The following is a 9,093-nucleotide window of genomic DNA, read 5'->3' as shown; positions in this document are numbered from 1 at the left end:
AGGGAGCATGGTCCCACAAGACCACGAGAAGCACTTAATCTCTCCTCTTTAACTCTCACATTGTGATGGGCCAGCCAGAACTTCCCCACATGACATCTTCCCTTGGCCAGGACCATCATATAAGAAATATGATGAGCATTAGCCTAACTCACCCTGGATATATCAGACTGATAGCACATGTATATCTAGCTATCTGATGGCCAGCAGTCTTCTGGAAGCCACATCTTTAGGTGGGCTGCTGAATGTCTGCAAACCCAGCAGGTCATTTGTAAAAGTAGTAGATCATCATTAAAACCCAGGAAGAGCATTATCTTGCTCATGAAGTTAGCAAACTACCTCAGCAAGAAAGAGAGGAAGAGATTACCCCCAAAGCAGTAAAATGATAGATTACTAGGGAGACAAGTTATCAAGTACAACAGAGAGCAGTAGATCAAGTTAAAAGTAGTAGTTGGCCATGCAGGTCATGAAGGGGGTGTTGTCTATTCTGGTTTCACCATTGTAGAAGTACCAATTTGGTTGGAAAAGGGTGAATACATCCAAAACCTTATCTAGCTTCCAAGTATTGGGAATGCCTGTTTACCTGTGGAAAGGTTTTGCTGTTGGATGGAAAACTGGAGTTTCACCATGGAAGAAGCTGCCCTCGAGCTCTGGTTGTTTCTGGAGGGCCAGGTCAGATTTCCATGCCAAAACAAGGGGTGTCTGTAAAATGCTCTCAGTCCACATTCAATCTATAGGGTTTTAGGGGGTGATAGGTTTCTTGTTTGCTTCCAGCAGCATTTGGGAAGGCCAAGGCACTAAACTGATACTGACTCAATCATACAAAGTCAAACCAGTCTGTACAAACCTTGGGGCCAACAAAAAGGACCTGAGCCTCTCATGTAGCAGTCACAGAATAAGAACCCCAGGCCTGGATCCATCACCTCTACATGAGATGAGACTATCTTGGTTATGTCTGTGGCAGCTCCAGGATCAATGTGAGAAGCCCTCAGTGAGTGATTGAGACTTCACTGCAGAGGTTTGTCTTTATCCCATGGTTTAGGGAGAAGCCCCAATGCAGCTCCTATTCAAAACTAGGTGCTTCATTTAGGTTGGAGGTTCCTCTGTGTCAATGAAACAGGAATGCCAGAGTAGAACACGCTCCTCAGCCTCACCTAGGGCTTGGGAAACTGCAATGACAAGTGCTCATTAGAAATAAATGGGACAGGGGTATCTCAGAAAACTTGATTCCTTGAGATGCTGGGATAACTTCTTACAGGGGCCATGGAGATGCTGCACTGGAGCCAGGCTGAGAGAGCTGGGCTGGGGCAGCCTGGACAAGAGAAGGCTCCTGAAGGAGAGAGCTGAGAGCAGCTCCAGTGCCTAAAGGGGCTGCAGGAAAGCTGGAGAGGGGCTTGGGACAAGGGCCTGGAGGGCCAGGCCAAGGGGAATGGCTTGAACCTGCCCAAGAGAGAGGAGACTGAGCTGAGCTCTGAGGCAGAAGCTGTTCCCTGGGAGGGTGTTGAGGCCCTGGCACAGGGAAGGATTTCATGGAATCATGAGGTTTGTACTGGCCCAGCCCTCAAGCCTCAAGATTCAGCTGCATCCCCTGCCAGCCCCCTCTGCCTGCAGGTTTGCATCACCCTCTTCCCAAAGAATCTGCCTCTATGACCAGGCATCTGAGGACCTTGGCAACCCTTGGACCATCCTAGTAGTGCTGGTGGCTGCTGTGCCACCAGCTCATATGCCATCCATGTCCTTGGCATCCCAGAGCTGAAGATGCAGTCATGATGCTGGGCAGTTCCTGGACAAAGCATCCTTTTGCCTGGTACATTTGAGGTCCTCTTTGCTCACCACCCCAGGGCAGAGCTTTGTGGACTGGCCTATGGCCATCTCTTCTACCAGGGCTGCATCAACCCTTTCCACACCCTATTGAAATCACACATATGAAGACAACCCTGCTCTGTAATTCTGAACCCTGAGACATCAGCAAGGATCCATCCAGGTTGCTCCTCTCCATCCAAAGGTGCAAAATCTCCCTGGGAGACCCAATAGCCCCTGTGTGAGACCAGGGTCTGGCACGCAGCAAAGGGAGCTGGTTTGCATTATCGAGTTCCCTTGCACATAGCCTGATTTATTAATATCTGGAGCAATCTGTGCAGGGCTATATTCACCGAGCTAATTTTAAGTGGCTTTTTAAAGCAAACAAACACAGGATTCCAACTATTCCTCCTCTGCTGCCCCATCTCTGAGCTTGCTCCAGCAGGAAAAGAGGACCCCACAAGGACTGGGCTTCACTGCTGGGTATCAAAACAAACACACACACACACAAAAAGGGACCTGGCTGCTAACCTCAGGCAGCTTCATTTATTACACACAGCTCTGTGTTTTAAAGGGAGCCGCCTGCCCTGCTGTGCCCGGCTCTTTATTCCCTGTCGGAGCATTTCATGAGCAAAACCAAGCTGCTTCTGAGCCGCTCTGCTCATAGCCTGTGCACAAGGAGACTTTGTTCTGTATGGAAGTGAGCTGGCTGATAGCCCCACATGCTCACTGCAGGGCACCCAGCACCCCATAGAACCCTTCGGGGCATTGCAACAGAGTGCAGAGAGCTGCTTTGCCATGGGAAGATGAAGGCTGATGAGAAGCCATCAAGAGGAACCACTATGGGGAGAGCCAGAACAGTTGACACAGGGGGCTTGGACCACTAGGCTTTGCTGGAGAGCATCCATCAATGCCCAAATGGCCCATGCTGCTCCGAATTTGGGTTAATAACAGTACTTTTCAGTCCTAATAGCCTTGGGGACATGTTGTAAGGGAGCATTACTGTGGGCAGAGCCATTCCTCCACCACTGAGGACCATAGCATAGCAAGATGCTCCATGAGCCCAAGGATGGAGACAGATGCTTGGACACTGAGCAGCAGAGCATCCTCCAGAGCTCTATGAGATGATTATTTGGTGGACTCACGTTAGGAAATGCACCATTCACTGCTTCCCTATGGTATGAGGGAAAAAGAAAAGCCAGCTTGATTTATGTCTTTAATACTGAATTACATGACCCTATCAAGCCCTGTTGCAATAGGGATGCTTCTAACACACTACCATAACACATAGGTGAGTCTTCGCAGGAGCAAAGCCTGACTCCATGGCACCAGGGAAGGGCCTAATTGATACCTGCCATGATGGTGTTTTTGACTGTAAAAGCCCCAAACCCCCTCCTTTTAACCTCATTTACTGCTGGAAGAGCAGCAGGTGCGGGCGGCAGCTCTACAAGGCCTCGTGACAATGTGGGATTGTTTCCTGCCGTGCGCTGGGAAACAATGGGAATCATCCTGGGGAATGGGACATCTGCAAAACCTCATTTCCAGGACAGTGATGCCTATTCCAGAACAGCTTCAGAAACAGCCTTGGCGGAGGAAGAAAACGACGTCTTTTCCACACAAAGCAGTGTTAAAACAGCTCTCGGGGATCCATTCTCCATCCTCAAATGCAAATAAAACCCAGTTCTGGTCTTTTCCAGATCCCATCCAAATATGATGTGAGCAGCAGCTCAGGGAGGGGATCCTGCCCCTCTGCTGTGCTCTGAGGGGACCCCCCCTGTAGACACTGGGGCAGCAGCACAAATGGGACCTGGAGCTGCTGGAGCGAGGCCAGAGGAGGCCATGGAGCTGCTGCGAGGGCTGGAGCAGCTCTGCTCTGGAGCCAGGCTGAGAGAGCTGGGCTGGGGCAGCCTGGACAAGAGAAGGCTCCTGAAGGGGAGAGCTGAGAGCAGCTCCAGTGCCTAAAGGGGCTGCAGGAAAGCTGGAGGAGGTGTCCCTGTCTGGAACTGGATGAGCTTTAAGGTCCCTTCCATCACAAACCAGTCTGGGACTATCAGGTCTCATTCAGACCGCACAGACCCAGAGCTCCCCATCAGCGCAGCCGCACACCGGCCTTATAACAGTGATCAAAGTAGGGCGAGGGCTGTTTCCCAGCTGGCTCGTTGGTCTAGGGGTATGATTCTCGGTTTGGGTCCGAGAGGTCCCGGGTTCAAATCCCGGACGAGCCCTTCTTTTCTTGTTCCGTTTTCCTTTATTTCCCCACAATCCGTTCCCTGTCCACGCACACTCCCCACGGGTGAATTTTCCCTCCCGAGGAGGGTCTGTGTGTGCGTGACCTGCTAAAAACGGCCTCGACGTAAAAGAAATAAAGGAACTTCTTTCCCTTTCGCTCTCTATGGGGAGGGACGAAAACAAAAGCAGGGCTCGTCCGGGATTTGAACCCGGGACCTCTCGCACCCTAAGCGAGAATCATACCCCTAGACCAACGAGCCGACACGCTAGCACCCGCCCCGCCCGCCTTCTGTTCCGAACGTGCTGACGTCACCGCGCTGCGTTCCGCCCCCCCGCTGCCTGTCTCTTCCCCTGCCTGCTGTCTGCCACCGGCTGCACCCGCTGCCTGCACTTCCCACTGCCTACAACCCCCCTGCCTACGCGTCCCCTGCCTGCACCTGCACCGCGCTGCCTGCACCCAATCCCTGCCTGCAACCCATCCCTGCCTGCACCCCCTGCCAGCACCCCCCTGCTTGCACCCCCTCCACTGCTGCACCCGCCTTGCCTGCACACCCCGCTGCCTACGCATCCCACTCCCTGTACCCACCCGCTGCCTGCACACCCCATCCCCCTGCCTGCACCCTCGCTGCCTGCACCCAATCCCTGCCTGCACCCTCCTGCTTGCACCCCCTCCACTGTTGCACCCGCCTTGCCTGCACACCCCGCTGCCTACACATCCCGCTCCCTGTACTCACCCCCTGCCTGCACACCCCATCCCCCTGCCTGCACTCGCGCTGCCTGCACCCAGTCCCTGCCTGCACCCTCCCACTGCGTGCACCCCCCCCGCTGCCTGCACCCAGTCCCTGCCTGCACCCCCTCCACTGCTGCACCTGCCTTGCCTACACACCCCACTGCCTGCACATCCCACTCCCTGTACCCACCCACTGCCTGCACCCCCCCATGCCTACACCCCCCTGCTTGCACCCCCCACTCCCTGCACCCCACTGCCTCCACCCCTCAGCTTGCACCCCCCCATCTGCACGCCCCTGCCTGCACCTTCTGAACTCTTTGCCTTCACCCATACCCCAATAACCACTTGACCCCCTGTACCCACGCCTGCACCCACTGCTGCTGCTTGTACCCCCTTCTAGAGTACCCCTTCTTCCTTGCACCCATGTCTGCAAGCACTTAATCCAGCCACACACCCCCTGGAGGGATGTTCCTACCTTGCACCCCCAATTGTTCCCCTGCCACCAAGCCCTAAAGGGACCTTTTACCCTTGCATCCACCCAAGAAGTCTCTTTCTCCTTTGCAGCGGCTGTTGCCCTCTGGGGTTGTTCCTTGGACCGTGCTGACTGTGAGAAGGTGACAGAGAATTAATCATCCCCTATAGCAGCCTTCCAGTGTCTGAAGGGGGCTCCAAGGATGCTGGAGAGGGGCTCTTCATCAGGGACTGCAGTGATAGGACAAGGGGTGATGGGTTAAAACTGAAACAGGGGAAGTTCAGGTTGGAGATAAGGGAGCAGCTCTTTACTGTGCGGGTGAGCCCCTGTGTCCAACCTGGCCTTGAACACTGCCAGGGATGGGGCAGCCACAGCTTCTCTGGGCACCCTGTGCCAGCGCCTCAGCACCCTCCCAGGGAACAGCTTCTGCCTCAGAGCTCAGCTCAGTCTCCCCTCTCTTGGGCAGGTTCAAGCCATTCCCCTTGGCCTGGCCCTCCAGGCCCTTGTCCCAAGCCCCTCTCCAGCTTTCCTGCAGCCCCTTTAGGCACTGGAGCTGCTCTCAGGTCTCCCCAGAGCACAGCAGAGGGGCAGGATCCTCTCCCTGAGCTGCTGCTCATGCTCTGGGTGCAGCCCAGCACACGGGGGGTCAGTGCTCAAGCACCCATTGTTAGCTCATGTCCATTGTTCATCCATCAGCATCCCTTCTCCTTAGGGCTGCTCTCCACCCCTTCATCCCCATCCTATGCAGACAGTGGGGACTGACCACGCATTGCTGTGCCATGCACATTCCTAAGTATGCAGAAAAGAGGAGAAACATTAGAGGGAGCAGAGTGAGGCCACCTTGCTGCAGATCAGTCAGGTGTGTACATACTGCCTGAGTTAACAGTGTCACGTAAATACTGATGTCTCAGATGTGGTTTCATCACTGGGGGATGCGTAAAGCCCTAACCCACAGGGAGTGGCTTGTTTGATGCCAACAGTATGAAATGGTTATGGAGAAGATTGGGAGGGTTCAGGCATATGAAAAAGCAGCTAAAAGAGGCTTTAAGAAGACAAAACAAATCTGAAGGGCAATTTAATGCTAGAAAACTTAAACCTCTAGCTCAGATGCAGTGTTTAAAACTCAAATATACTTCAAAGTCTTCTGGGCATGTGCAGGTCCCAACATGTGGCATTTTCCTCAAGGACAGTTGAGCTTTTGTTTTGCATTTGGAGAAAAATAGTGACAAATTGTGTTGTCTGGGAGTACTGGGATTCATAGAATCATAGAATGGTTTGGGTTGGAAAGGACCTTAAGATCATCCAGTTCCAACCCCTGCCATGGGCAGGGACACCTCACACTAAACCATGGCACCCAAGGCTCTGTCCAACCTGGCCTTGAACACTGACAGGGATGGAGCATTCACCACTGCTTTAGGCACCCTGTGCCAGCGCCTCAGCACCCTCATGGGGAAGAACTTCTTCCTTATATCCAATATAAACTTCCCCTGTTTCAGTTTAAACCCATTCCCCCTTGTCCTGTCACTACAGTGATGTATCAGCCCCTTCCCTTGCCTCACATCCATGTGTGTTTCCTAGCAAAACCCACCCTCTCCAGCATCCAATCTCCTTTTGGGGTGAATCCAGGAGTTTGAGTTATTATTGCAATGATCGGCTTCACTCCCCATTAAAAGTCTCATTCTCTTTGGTAACTACCACTGGGCAAACGCTGTTATATCCCCTCTGCTGCTTAGAATTGCTCTGCGCAAGCTCAGGTACATACATACCTGGCAGCAACACAGAGTTAGACCTTCCTTTACATAGACTAAAACGTAATTTCCCCCTGGGGCAAAGGCTTTTCCAGCACTTTAAATCACATCCACCCTCTTTTGTCACCCCTGCCTTTATCATTTGCTCAGCCAAACGTGTGTCTGTGTCCATCCCCTCCATTGCCTCTGTGGGTATCCAGAGAGGCAAGGGAAATAATCTGGCCGTGGGTCCCCATTCCCCACCTCTCCCCCTGCCCAATAATAGGTTCTGTGATGTGGATTTCTGTCGACAGAGCGAGACGTCCGGCTCTCTCCTCCTTGATGAACACATCCCATGAGGACAATGATGGAGTTCCTGTGCAGTTTTCACCACTGACCTTTCCTCCTTCATGGACAGGGAATGAAGGCCGAGGGGACAGCAGAGCGCGTGTTATAACCCTGGAAAATGTGACTGTGTCTTTGTGGAATGCCATTTTCTTCCCCTTTCTTCCCTTTTTCTTCTTCTCTCCCCCCCACTTCCATTAGGAAACAGGCAGCGCTGAAAACGTGAATATATAAGGCAAAACATCACTGTCTGCTCCTCCTCCCCTCCGCTTCCCAGCCCCGTCTGAACAAGCAGCCAAGCTGTTAAATGCTTTTACCTGCTGTGTCCGAGTCAAAAGTTAAATAATGTGTGAAGGAAAAACAAGAGGCAGAGAGGGAATGTGGGAGACAGCCCCTTTTACAACAAGATAATTGTTACGTTATGAGAAGCAAATAACACCCTGCTCGTCCCCGGCTCTGTGTCCGTGACATCTTGACAGGTACATCTGAAGTCAATTATGGGCCTCTCACTGTGTTTCACTCCACTGCTTGGGCTGGATCCTGCAAACACACGTCCCAAAGCATCACCCCCTGGCAGCCAGCGCTTGCTCTTTGCAGCTCAGTGGGTTTGCAGTGGGGTTGGTTTGCTTTCTATGGGCCATTGTGGCTGCAGAAATGGCTTTGCCAAGAGGCTGGGGCATCCCAGCTGGCTGTGAATAGTGAGTTGGATGCTGGTGTCAAGGGAACTGCCTTTCCCCCATGCTTACAATGAGGAGTTCCTGCCAAAATAAGAGGGGTTTATTATTCTTGCTAGCTAAATAGCGCAGTTGCCACATCTTTTCTTCCTGGGGCTTGCTCGCTGCTCCTTGCTGCTGGAAAGCTTTTGCTGTCTAAGCCAATGTGTTCCTGTTTGCATACAGATACTGGTTTAACCCCAAGTGTTTCCACTGTTGCTGAATCTCCTTTACCAGCACTCCTTCCTCCTGCAAACCCTCTTCTGCATCACCCATCCCACCTTCATCCCCATGGAAGGGTGTCCTGTGTGTCTCAATTCATTGTAATTGCTAGTAGTTGAGTCAGTGTAGTAAATGAAAGGGCTCTTGGTCCTTTCTAGACACGGATTTCTCTCAACTGCATCAGCAACCAGATGTCTTTGAGCTGCCTCTGTGTTTGATGGGGAGTTCATTGGAAAGCAATTCATCTGTCTTCTCCCATGGCTGCATTTAGAAGAGGTGTCAATGTGTCCCTCTTTCTATCTTGACTATAATGGAAGCTGGACATAACTACCTCAGATGGAGGGTACATGGGATGAATGTGTTTGGTCAGATGTCTCCTGCACCATGCATAGAAATGTGTGGTGCACTCATTAGGAATGCTTATTTAGTCTCCTTTTTTAATATCACTTTTATTGTGGTTCATATTCAAAGAGATGAGGAATTTGATGAGTGGAAGAGTGAATTTCCCTTCAGACTTTCCTCCAGGAGCTGCATATGTCCTGATGGATCTGAGTTTCTTAAAGGGAGGGAATAAAGAGAGGACCCTGTATATGTATGGTACAAAAGAGACATCTCTTCTGTTGCCCATGTTGGGTAGCCTGAGCTGAGAGCCACCAAGACAAAATGGGTTTGTCTGCATTGCTGACCACGAGAACACTAGAGGATGAGCTTGAGACCATCCTGATGGGCCACATTCCTCATGCCCAGCTTGAAGTGAGCATACTCGAGTGCTCATGAGCAGGGAGTGTGAGTCTGAACCTGTTTTGTCGCCTTCTGTCTGATGCATAGACCTATATAGCATTACCCGAGCAGGTTTCA

The 9,093-nt window shown here is 52.0% G+C and overlaps 2 non-coding genes across 2 annotated transcripts; one reads left to right on the top strand and one right to left on the bottom strand.

Annotated features, from left to right (window-relative positions):
• Positions 1 to 3,950: 3,950 nt before the first annotated feature.
• On the top strand, positions 3,951 to 4,022 carry TRNAP-UGG (transfer RNA proline (anticodon UGG)). Its single transcript has one exon. It is a non-coding gene; the product is annotated as a tRNA-Pro (tRNA).
• Positions 4,023 to 4,214: 192 nt separating this feature from the next.
• On the bottom strand, positions 4,215 to 4,286 carry TRNAP-AGG (transfer RNA proline (anticodon AGG)). The gene has a single exon. It is a non-coding gene; the product is annotated as a tRNA-Pro (tRNA).
• Positions 4,287 to 9,093: the final 4,807 nt, after the last annotated feature.

The sequence above is a fragment of the Melopsittacus undulatus genome, chromosome 2 (genome assembly GCF_012275295.1).
Source record: "Melopsittacus undulatus isolate bMelUnd1 chromosome 2, bMelUnd1.mat.Z, whole genome shotgun sequence".
Lineage (NCBI taxonomy): Eukaryota > Metazoa > Chordata > Aves > Psittaciformes > Psittaculidae > Melopsittacus > Melopsittacus undulatus.
Note: the sequence above shows the minus strand (reverse complement) of the source record. Positions and strands in the feature narration are given on the sequence as shown.